The sequence below is a fragment of the Solanum stenotomum genome, unplaced genomic scaffold (assembly GCF_019186545.1).
Source record: "Solanum stenotomum isolate F172 unplaced genomic scaffold, ASM1918654v1 scaffold21764, whole genome shotgun sequence".
In the NCBI taxonomy this organism is placed as follows: domain Eukaryota; kingdom Viridiplantae; phylum Streptophyta; class Magnoliopsida; order Solanales; family Solanaceae; genus Solanum; species Solanum stenotomum.
In genome coordinates this window covers 349,141-362,357 of record NW_026026690.1, presented here as the reverse complement: position 1 = coordinate 362,357, position 13,217 = coordinate 349,141, and positions in this window count along the sequence as shown.

Below are 13,217 nucleotides of genomic sequence, written 5' to 3'. Positions count from 1 at the left end.
ATTCCTAATGTTGTGGACGCCTTGTGGGTTTCATCCCCTTCCAATTATTTTTGCTTTTCAATATTTAATTTGTTTCACTTTATTATTTTATGTAAAAAAAAAAAAAGAACTACAAAACATGTTTTCTTTAAGATTAAAAAATCACAAAATGAAGTCACATATTTTCTTAGGATTTCATATATGTCTCTTACGAAAAAAATATATAAATATAACGAAATCTATAAAGATGGGGCAAAGATCACAAAGTCAATTATTCCAATTATGTGTTTCCTTAAACTTCTTAAGATTTTTTCTCGAATGACAATCTCTTCGTAAGTAATTAGCTTGTAATCGTATAGTTTTTTTTTAATTATTATTTTTACTTTTCTTTCCTTATTACTGGTTGTGCCAGTAATTTATATCAACTTTTATATATCTTCATTTCAAAATAAAAAGTTATCCTGATAAAAGTTTAGTCCACTATGTAATTATAGCTCCAATTAGTTATGTAAACTATGAATATCTCGTTAATCAATATTTTTTATTCTACTATAATAGTAATTATCCGTCATTATATTCAAAGTTTTATTAGTTATTTGTCATAAAAAAAGCATTTAATGATAAACGAGTGTATGACATCTCCAAGATTGGACTTCTCTTAATATATTATAGAGAAATTTTAAATTGTATTAGATGAATAAATCAATGGATTATAATTCTAAAAGAGCGTATGACATCTCCAAGATTTGGACTTTTCTTAATATAATATAGAGAAATTTATATTTTATGTAATAATATTTTCGTGTTGTAGTGATTTTAATTCTAAAATATATATAAATGAAGAAAGCAATTTTCATAAAAAATGACATTACTATAAATATTTTCAAAAATAATCATGTTTAAAATTGATAAGATAGAAATTCATATTACCATGTTCATGAGGTAATTTTATTTATTTTTGTCATTGCTTTTACATTTTTTTTTAATCCTTCTCCTTCTTTAAAATTTATAAAGAATAGTCAATAGAAATGAATAGTAGATAGTATAGATCGATGATAATTTCATTTTAAAAATTATCTCGATTATTATTAAATTTTGTGCTGCTATCCTTATCAAATAATAATTATAATTATTATTTAATAAAAATAACAATACGAAGACAAATAATAATCAAGATAATTTTTAAAATGAAATTATCATAGTCTTCTATTGCTTCCCATCCTCAACTAAAATTTGCATGAACTAAAAAAAATGATTTCATTAAGTATAAAAATTGAATTCGATCGGTATAAAGTTGAATACAATATACTTTATTAAAATAGAAATGTTGTAAACTTTTTTCTCAACAAAATGGAAAGGAAATTAAATAGCGATGCAAAAAGCATAAATTATAACTAATCTCGAGGAGGAAAATTAGCACGTCTTTTTATTGTGTCCTTTTCGATAACACGTGCTGAATGTAATTTTGAACTTCTTGAATTTTTACTTCAGTGAACAACTTTCATTATTAGATACACGATCTAGTCCCCTATGATGTTTAATTATTAGGTGACAACTCAACTTTTTCAGCATATCATAATTGTTAAACTCTATCATCTTCATCATATGAATCAGTTAGCTGGGAGGAAAAAGAGTAAAGCTAATGAGAACAAAACGAGAAACTGATTAATTATATTTTCAGCTGACTCTCGTTCACATATATCGAGGTCCTATTTATATACAGTCTAGATTCATAACTGCCTAACAACTTTTATAAAACTAACTATAGTTACTAGAACTAACTATGATTAGTTAAGTTAACTGGCTGAGCTAGACTTGGCTGCTACTGAGCTCCACACTATCTTCTTAGCTAAACACCCTTCCTCAAGTTGATGGTTGAAATATATCTTTCAAGCTCAGCTTGGACATCAAGTAGTCATGTCACAACCTTTCTATGCTTTTGATGAGTAAGTCCGCTTGTTGTTCTTTTGTAGAAATATGATGAGTTTGTACCATTTCTTGCACAATCTTCTCACGCACAAAGTGACAATCAATGTTAATGTGCTTAGTTCTCTCATGAAAGATGGGATTGGCAACAATTTGGATTGCTACCTTACTGTCACAATAAAGATGTATTGGAACCTCAATCTCTATGACAAGTTCTTTGTATAATCCAACTAGCCATGTCAATTCTGCCACTACAGACGCCATGCTCCTGAACTCTGCTTCAGCTAAGCTTCTTGCAACTGTCTCTTGTTTTTTGGATTTCCATGAGATCACTGGATCTCCACACTTGACTAAGTAGCCTGTGATTGACCTCCTTGTTTGCAAACATCTATCCCAGTCAGAGTCACAAAATGCCTCAAGCTTGCATGAGATGTTTGTAGGCATGAGCATGCCAAGTCCAAGTGCTCCTTTTATATACTTGACAACTTTTAAGGCAACTTCCATGTGTGACTCTTTAGGCTTATGCATAAACTAACTTAACACTTGTACCACATAGGCAATATCAATCCTTGTCATAGTTAAGTAGAGTAATCTGCCTACTAGCCTTTGATATTGACCAGGATCAGTAAGCAACTTATCACCTTCCTAAGTGGATTCAGTATTAATGAATGAATCATAATCAACATATGTGAGTTTCAGATTTGTTTCTAATGGTGTAATGAATGGTTTTGTACCACTTAATCCCATCTCAGCCACCAATTCCAAAACATATTTTCTTTGACTCATAACAATACATTTCTAGGATCTTACAAATTAAATTCTTAGAAAGAACTTCAGTTCTCCTAGATCCTTCATCTTAAATTTCAACATAAGATCATTCCTTATCTGTAGAATCAGTTGTGCACTACTTCCAGTCACCACAGATCATCTACACCTCTTCCACCAAATCACATTGGAGGAATGCATTATGAACATCCATTAAGATAGGGCACTCTTTGGCTGCAACTATAGGCACAACAAACCTAATTGTATCCATTTTGGCTACTAGGGAAAAGGTCTCAGTATAGTCTAATCCCTCTTGCTGGCTAAAGACCTTGGCAACCAGCCTGACCTTATATCTTTCCACAATACCTCAGGCAGTATACTTGACCTTGAAGATCCATTTACAACCTATGTCATGCTTATCGGGGAGGTAAAGGGACTATGCTTCAAGAGACATTGTCCTCCAGAGCCTGAATTTCTCCTTTCATGGCATCAATCCACTTGGGGTCCTGAACAGCTTCATGGTAGCTAGTTGGCTATATAATAGTAGAGTAGGAAGACAAGACAGTGTTGAAAGAGGGTGAAAATTGATCATACCCTATGACTTGAGATAGATGATAGCAACAGTTGGCATTGCCCTGGCCTTTAAAAATATAGTCACTCAACCACACAAGAGGTTTGTGAGTCCTGGAAGATCTTCTTACTTCATTGGTGGACACAGAAGGAGCCTGAGATAGAGAAGCTGCAACCACATGTGAAGCTGGAGTATGGGAAATATCAACATGAGAAGATGATGGACAATTGATAGAGCTGGTAACAGATGTTGTAAAGATATGAGCATTAGGAGTGGTAATTTTTTTTTTATCTAACACAAGGAATAAATGAGGCACTGTGGAAGGCCAATGATAAAATGGAAATACCTCTTCCTTAAATATGACATCCTTGCTAACACAGAATACCTTGGTGCTGAGATCATACATGATATAACCCTTTTGAGTAGAAGAGTAACCAAGGAAAACATCAGGACTTGCCCTTGGGAGAACTTGAGAAGGACCCTAACTTGAAATTTGAGTGCTCTGGCATCCTCCATAACATGTGTATGCCTCCTCTCAGCCACAACATTCTGTTGAAGGGTGATGACACAAGAACTTTGATGGATAACCCCTAAGGAGTTCAATAATACATTCATAGAGAAATTAAAGAATCCACAACCATTATTAGTCCTAAAGTACTTCACAGATGAATTATAAACATGCTTTACCATAAAAAAGAAAGAAGAAACTGCAGCAATGACAACTGTTTGTTGTAGGTAGAAGAAAGATCTATATATATCTAGAATGATCATCAACAAGGGTTAAGATGTATCTTTTACCATTATAGGTAGGTACTCTATGTGGTCCCCAAACATAACCATGTATTAGATAAAAACTAGTAGTATACTTAGAAGTGCTTAAAGGAAAATAAGTTCTGGTCTATTTAGCTAATTGATAGTTACTACAGTTAGAGATAGAATCACATTGCAAGGATTTGCAAACAACTATTTTCTTCATAACCCCAATTGGTATATGCCCAAGCCTTCTATGCCATATAGAGGCATTTATTGAAGTGGTGGGAATAGTTCTTGTAGTAGTCCTGAAATATACTCTGCATCTACACCAATTTGTTCATCAGCATGAGTAGTAGCATATTGTGGCACATGTTTCATAGCAGTGAAGATGTACAATCCATTCCTCTCTCTACCAATCCCCTGCACCTGACCACTAAAGGGGTCCTGAAAAGTACAAAAGTCAGGATAAAAGAGCACTGCCCACTGCAATTCCTTGGTGAGTTTGGAGACCGATAGTAGATTATATTTGAACTCTGGAATATATAACACATTTGTGATATGTTTAGTATGAGGGAGAATAAGTTATGAGCCTATATGGTGTACAGTGACTGGCACTCATGTAGGTAAATATACCTTATTCTTACTACAATGAGAGACATTTCTAGGGGCAGTTGACATACTCAAGGACTTGACTATATGATTGGAAGCACCTGAATCTATAATCTAGTGGAATTCCTCCTCAGTCATACCTGATGCCATAACTGAGTGGTTGTCCTCAGGCTCTGAGTCAAGTAGTTGTAAAATCCTGTTGTATTGCTTCTTGGTGAACTGAGGTAGGCCTGAGATCATCTCATTTGGAACTTGGTTGAATTCTCCATTTTGCTGCATATTTGAGGTTCCTGCAAAATTGAAAGAAGTACCAACATTGCCACTACTTACATTGCCAAACCTATTGCTACTAGAAGCAGATGAGTCTCTTGTAGATTGATTGTCACTGCTAAACTTCTTCTTCTGCTTAAAGTCTGAGGGATATCCATGAAGTTTGTAACAAGCATTCCTTGTATGACCTCTAAGTTAACAAAAATCATATACCACATCACCTTTTCTAGGTTTGCTGTTATAGGATCCAGATGAGTAATGACTTGGAGGAGGACCTGAACCACATCTCCTTCCTCCAGGATAGTTGTCTCTACTTCTCCCACTTATATGAGGTTGCCCTGATGGAGATATACCTTTACTGCTGCTAAATAAAATAATTCCCCGTGAGTTCTCAATGCCAGGAAAAGAGTTCAGAGATCTCCTACTCTCCTCAAATATGATAATGCCATATGCCTTGTTCATAGAAGGAATATGTGTCATCATCATGATTTGATTGCTAGACTGAGAGTAAGACTCGTTTAGGCCCATGAGAAATCAGAGAAGTCTTTGGTAGTCAAAGTGTTCCACATATTGCTTTGGTACATGACAACTACAGCTTAGACATGACATTAATGCATCAAATTCTCCCCACAGTTCCCTCATTTTGGAGAAGTAACTAGAAACTGAGGAAACTCCTTGAGATAAGGTAGCTAACTGTTTATAAAGGAAGAAAATACAAATTCATTCACTTTGTCGAATCTCTCTTGGAGATCCATCCAAACCTTGTGTGCACTTGAAGCATAGACTATTCCACTAAGCAATTCAGTACTAACCGAATTCATGATCCAAGACAAAATTATGACATTACATTTCTCCCAAAGTTCATGCAAGGATACTTGCCAGTAACAAATCCTAATTTGCTTTTGCCAAGCAAGCTAATGCGCATAGAACCACTCCACAAAGCATAATTGTTTGGACCAGTCAATTTAATGGAGATTAAGGAGCTACCTGGAGTAACACACGACTGAAGAAACAAAGGATGATGTTGATCGATTGTCATCACAGTGTTAATTGTGTCACCTCCAATAATGCTATCGACTCTAACCACAGTAGGCATTTTGCTGCGGTACATTGTAAAAACTCAACCCTAGCTGTTGGAACTGCAAATTACTGCTTGAACATGCTGAATTTGAGAACCAATCGATGAAGAAGAAGAAGATATATGAGAAGAGTTAAGAGGCGTAATGCTCTGATACCATGTTAAACTCCATTATCTTCATCATATGAATCAGTTAGCTTAGCTAGGAGGAGAAAGAGTAAAGCTAGAGAGAACAAAACGAGAAACTAGTTGATTATATTTCCAACTGACTCTCTTTCACATATACAGAGGTCCTATTTAGATACAGTCCAGATTCATAACTGCCTAAGAACTTTTATAGAACTAACTGTGGTTGCTAGAACTAACTATGATTAGTTAAGTTAACTGGCTGAGCTAGACTTGGCTGCTAGTGAGCTCCATACTATCTTCTTAGCTCAACAATAATATTTTTCATCATGTACTCTCACATGAAATATTTTTAACACAACTTGAATATATATCTTTAATAATTTATGTTGCAGTAGTTTGAAGAGGAATAGACCACCATAGTAATTTATGTACAAAAATCTACCTGTTTTCAAACAGAAATATTAATGTCAAATTCATAAAAATAAAATTAAAATGTTTATTACTCAAAAAAGAAAAAGAAATCAAAATAAAAATAGATTCCAAATAAAATTCGTGTTCATAAAACAACAGATTTAAAAATAAATACACTTATTTGACACACAATAAAAACGCATTTTAGATACAATAAAGCACACCAAAAAATGAGATCAAACTTTCAGAAAAATAATTTTTTATTTCTCAAAAATAAAGTTCCAGATCATAATAAAAAAAAGTAAAAAACAAAATTAAAATTTCAAAAATGATTAAGAAAATAAAAAAACAAGATCAAAACAAAAAACTTATAAAATAAGCAAAAGTAAATAAATAATTAACTGATTGAATCAGATTAAAAATTACACGTTGAATCAAGATTTGGATAAACTCTTTTACTTTTGGTGATGAAAGTTTAAAAATCTTTACCAAATGATTGAGAATAACGAGGAAGAAAGAAATATGAAGAAGGATAATAATAAAAATAAAAAAATCAACTAATTGAAAGAAAATCAAGGGATGGAATTACTATATTTATGGAAAAATATTTTGTTATTTAATTATTAGGACTTTTAATTTTATTTTTAAATTAATTTTTTTATTATTCCTTACACATTGTTAGAATCTAATGTTATAAATCAAAAACTAGAAAGTCGTGTTAAGATTAGTAATAGCAACTTTTAAATACGTTATTTATTAATTTTTCTTAATACCAAATCACGTTTGGGAAACAAATTTGAATTGTGTATTTAATGATCGGAATATAATTCCATAGACGCTTCTAAAGCGAGTAACGGAAATTAGATGAGGAAATTAAAGGAAATGGCCAAAAGCAGTCGCTGTTTTAAGGGAAAAGGGTCAAAAATGCCTTTAAACTATGTGAAAGGAACAAAAATATTCTTCATATATAGTTTGACTAAAAAATGCTCTTATCGACAATATTTTGGTTAAAAAATGTCAATACTTTGGTCAAATGGAGGGAGTAACTAATTATTGAAAGTGGTCCTAAGTTTTTTCCACTTATTTTTTTCTTTTCCACAATTAAAATTTGATTTAAAAAAAATATTATTTTGAAAAATTTGTTATCTCATTAAATCAATATTAAATAATGACCATTTTTTCGTCTTCATTTGATTTTGTGTATATATTATATATAGAGAAAACTATACCAATCAATCTTTTTAACACATACATCAAACAGTTGGGTTTACCCGGTGCACACAAAGTGCTCATCCGAAGGTAGAGCTGTAATATTCGACAATTTAAAATGAATATGAAGAAGCTTGAAATTGGAAGTAGGCATTTTTGGAAAAATTCAGAATCTGGAAATTTGGCTAAATTCAAAATCTGGAAATTTGGCCAAGTGTGGAAATCAGTGAGTTTTTGGCCAACTTTGAGCAGTCATAACTCCTAGATCAGGATGAACCAGGAGTAGTTCCAGTTATGTTTGGAAAGCCCTTGGAACGATCTTTCCAACGTCACCGAGTTTGCTCGATTCGGAGTTCGTATGATCGAGTTATGCCCTTTGAAAGTTGGGCAGTTGGCAGGGAGTCCGTCCGAAAATTTAAGGGCATTTTGGTCTTTTCAAAAATCATTTCTTTTGAGGTTATATTGTTGTGTTAGGCTGATTGTAGATCATTTTTGTTCCATTTTAAAAGAGTTAGAGTTAGGGTTCTTGAGTGAAGAAGAGAAGAAGAGAGAAAGAAGATGAGATCAATGAGTTTCCGTCAAAGATCGTCGTGGAAATCGTCGGGGGTGATCCCTAATAGGTATGTGAGTTTTTTTAGTGTGGGTTGATCCTTTCCCCCACACACCAAGCTCATTTTATGATTGAGAAAAGATTGGATTTGTTGTTGAAGTTGTTAAAGTTGTTAGTTGTTGTTGATGATGTTAGTTTTGTTGTTGAAATTATTGTTGGTTGTGGGATATGTTGTGGTTGTGTGTTTGAGTTGAATCTCTTGTGTGTTGAGGGATTTTATGATCCTTAGTGTTGGTTGGTTCATACCCCTACACACCAACTCGTTTTTAATTCCAAGAAAAGATTTATTTTGGTTGTTGAAGTTGTTGGTTGTGTTGTTGAAGTTGTTGCTGATTTGGGACAGGATTTGGTTGTGTTTTTGAGTGGAATCCACTGTATGTTGAGGGGTGGGTTTATGACCCCAAGTGTTTGGGAAAAGAACCTTTGAAGTTAAGAGGGTTTAGAGTTGGCAACATGAAGGAGAAAAGTCAGGCTGCTTTCAGGAAACAAGTCTGCGTTGCAGCTGTGTTCCCTCTGTGAACAAAATCTGATCTGTTTTCAGAATTTAATTTCGAAATTCTTCTTAAGTTTAGCTGTCCTAAATTATTCCTAATCATCATGGGGTCCTTCCAAACACAAATCATTACCCTTGAATTTATAATGCAATTCAAGGAGAGTTAGTTCTAAGTCAAGTGATGTTAAGAGTTAAGCTTAGAAGTGAAGTAAGTCAAAACAAGTTTTCAAAGTTGTTCAAGAGTCTTTAGTGAATGTTTTAGCTTCATTTTTTTAAGACTTGAGTTTCAAGTCAAGTCAAAAGTATTGAGTTTCAAGTCAAGTCAAAAGTTAAGAGTTTCATGTTAAGTTAAGAGTTTCACATCAAGCCAAGAGTACAAGTAAAGTAAAGAGTTTAAAGTTGAGTTTATTTCTCAAAGTTATTAGGGAACTATGCATTCCCAAAGAAGTTTTAAAGAAATGTCTTAACATTTAAACAAGGTTGAAAACTGAGATTTCCAAAGAGCCTTCGGGATAGTTATTTTTGAGTAATTATCTCAATCAGCAGGAAGACATATGTTTTAAAAACATAAGAGCCAATACATTTTTAGGAGTAGTATCGAGCACCGAATTGGGGGAGCGTTCAAAGAACCCACCGCCCCCATAGAACCATGTTAGCCACCTTGGGTAGAAAATGATCATACTCTTTAGATGAATCCTTTTCATATTAGACTAGTGGATCCATTAGGCAGTTCAGGTCTTATACTTTTGGCTGGGTATAAGATGCTCTGGCAGCGTGAGGTCGATCGCTGTATTATCACTATAGCTCTTATGTGATGGTTGTCGGTTAGAGAAACTCCCACAGCAGTTATTATATTTTTATACACAGAAATTATTGTATTTTATATACATCAGTTCAATTGTATTTCTATATACATCTCAAGCTTATTGTATCCTTGTATATACACAGAGTTTATAACATGTTTTAAACAGTCTTTCTTTATATCGCACTTGTTTTAAATTGTCTTATATTGAAAGAAGTCAGTCAGGTTGAGTTGAGTTGAGCAAGGTAAACTTTTCAGTTTCTTCCAAATTTCCTTCTAGCCTATGTTGCTTAGTTTTCCAGCTCGCATACTCGTACATTCCATGTACTGATGCCAGTTGGCCTGCATCGTCTTATGATGCAGATACAGGTACCCCGGATCAGCATCCTGCACGTTGTTGATCCAGCTGAGCACTCCAGAGTCAGTGGTGAGCCTCCTTGCATTCTGGAGGACTCAATTATTTTGTGTTCTTAGTTTTTGTTTTATTAGGATGTTGCGGGGTCTGTCCCAACATCCATCTCAGTATTTTAGAGGCTTCATAGACAGACAGTCAGTCAGTTAGTTTTGAGTCTCTCATATATGTATATATGTAAATATTCTATTTTGAGATTCGAGTTGCCTTTATGGCCATATTTTATAAGTCAAGTTGTTTTGTAATATTGCATTGCATTTAGTTATTCTGTTGGGTTAAGTTTCCGCTGAGTTATGAAAGCCAGGCCAAGGGTTCGCTTGGGGCCAGAAATGGTGTCCGAGTGTCGGTCCCGCCCAGGGTGTAGGCTCGGGGCGTGACAAACTTGGTATTAGAGCACATGGTTCAAGAGTCCTAGGGAGTCTATGAAGCCGTGTCTGTAGAGTCCTAGTTATCGGTGTGAAGCGCGCCACATCTATAATTGGGAGGCTGCAACATTTAGGAAGATTTCTCATTTCTTTCACACTCATTTCATGCGTTAAAGTTGATCTCTAAAAAGTCTCTTTCTAATCCGTGCTTGCGCGTGTTTTCAGATAATCATGCCTCCATGAAGAGTTGGTAGAGGGTGTCTTCCTAGACGTTTTGTTGATGGGCAAGAGTTACCTTATGCCCCAGAAGTGCAAGATCAAGGGGAAGTTTCTAATGCCGAGTTCAGAGAGACAATTAGAATTCTGAGTCAAGCTGTGACTAATCAAATTGGTCAGCAAAGAGCAGCTCGACATGAAGGAGCTGACACTTCAAGGATTCGTGAGTTCTTGGGGATGAATCCTCCGAGTTTCATGGGTTCGAGTACTACTGAGGATCCAGAGAACTTCATTGAGGAGTTGAAGAAGATTTTTGATGTGATGCTTGTGGCAGATATTGAGCGGGTTGAACTAGCTGCGTATCAATTGAAGGATGTTGCTAGAACTTGGTTCGACCAGTGGAAAAGGGGCAAAGTTGAGAATGCACCACCTGCGAGTTGGGCCTGTTTTGAGGAAGCTTTCTTGGGGAATTTCTTCCCTCGAGAATTGAGAGAGGCCAAGGTACGTGAGTTCCTCACACTTAAGCAGGAGTCCTTGAGTGTTCATAAGTACAGTTTGAAGTTCACACAATTATCTCTCTATGCCCCGGAGATGGTTGCGGACATGAGGAATAAAATGAGCTTGTTTGTTGTTGGGCTGTCTCGGTTGTCGAGCAAGGAAGGTAGGGCTGCAATGCTTATCGGGGACATGGACATATCAAGGTTGATGGTTTATGTGCAGCAGGTTGAGGAAGAGAAGCTGAGGGACAGAGAAGAGTTCAGAAATAAGAGAGCTAAGACCGGGAACGAGTCCGGGCAGTAGAGAAGTAATTCAAACCGTTTCTCCTTTCAGCAAAGGCAAAAGGGACCTGCTCCATCATCTGCTAGAGCACCTGCACCCAGATACATAGGTGAATTTAATGTTCAGAATTTGAAGGACTTCAAGGCTAGACCAGCGTAATCTTCGGGTAGTGTGGCGCAAGAGAGTAGTAAGCCTCCTGCTTGCGCCAAGTGTGGTAGAAACCACTCAGGTATTTGTCGAGAGGGCTCCATTGGTTGTTTTAAGTGTGGTCAGAATGGACATTTCATGCAAGAGTGTCCAAAGAATAGACAGGGTAATGGGGGCAATAAAGCACAGTCTTCTTCAGTTGTTCCCCCAGACAAGACGGCACCTAGAGGAGCTACTTCTAGTACAGGTGGAGGAGCAAACCGCATTTATGCAATCACCAGTCGCCATGAGCAAGAGAATTCTCCAAATGTTGTTATTGGTATGATCAAGGTCTTCGCTTTTGATATGTATGCTTTGCTAGATCCAGGAGCAAGTTTATCTTTTGTAACTCCTTATGTTGCAAATAATTTTGAGGTTCTTCCTGAAAGACTTTGTGAACCCTTTTGTGTTTCTACACCTGTTGGGGAATCTATTCTAGCAGAAAGAGTCTATCGTGATTGTCCTATTTCCATCAGTCACAAGAGCACCAGGGTTGATTTGGTTGAGTTAGACATGATAGATTTCGATGTCATTCTAGGTATGTATTGGCTTCATTCTTGTTATGCATCGATAGACTGTAGAACTCGAGTGGTCAAATTTCAGTTTCCGAATGAGCCAATCTTAGAGTGGAGTAGCAGTTCAGCAGTGCCTAAGGGTCATTTTATTTCGTACCTTAAGGCGAGAAAGTTAGTTTCGAAGGGTTGTATCTATCACTTAGTCCAAGTTCATGACGATAGTGTTGAGATACCTCATTTCCAGTCAGTTCCTATAGTATGAGAGTTTCCAGAAGTTTTTCCTGATGATCTACCCGAAATTCCTCCTGAGAGAGAAATAGATTGCGGCATAGATCTCATTTCAGATACTCGTCTTATCTCTTTTACGCCATATAGAATGGCACCAGCAGAGTTAAAAGAGCAGTTGAAAGATCTCCTAGATAAGGGTTTCATTCGACCAAGTGTCTTGCCTTGGGGCACTCCGGTCTTGTTTGTGAGAAAGAAAGATGGTTCCCTTAGAATGTGTATAAACTACCGCCAATTGAATAAGGTTACCATTAAGAAAAAGTATCCTCTTTCGAGGATTGATGATCTTTTCGTTCAGCTTCAGGGTGCCACTTGTTTTTCAAAGATTGACCTCCGATCAAGCTATCATCAGTTAAGGGTAAGGGAATGTGATATCCCAAAGACAGCTTTCAGAACCAGGTATGGTCATTATGAGTTTTTGGTCATGTCCTTTGGTTTGACCAATGCGCCGGCAACTTTCATGGATTTGATGAATAGAGTCTTCAAACCTTATTTAGATATGTTTGTTATTGTCTTTATTGATGAAATACTAGTCTATTCAAGGAATGAAGAAGATCATGCTAGTCATCTCAGAACAGTTCTTTAGACTTTGAAAGATAAGGAGTTGTATGCCAAGTTCTCTAAGTGTGAGTTTTGGCTTATGTCTGTGGCGTTCCTAGGCCACATTGTGTCCGGTGATAAAATTAAAGTTGATACTCGATAAATTGAGGCAGTGCAGAATTGGCCTAGACCCACATCTCCAACTGAAATTAGGAATTTCTTGGGTTTAGCTAGCTATTATAGAAGGTTTGTTGAGGCGTTCTCGACTATTGCATCTCCTTTGACTAAGTTGACTCAGAAAGCAGTGAAATTT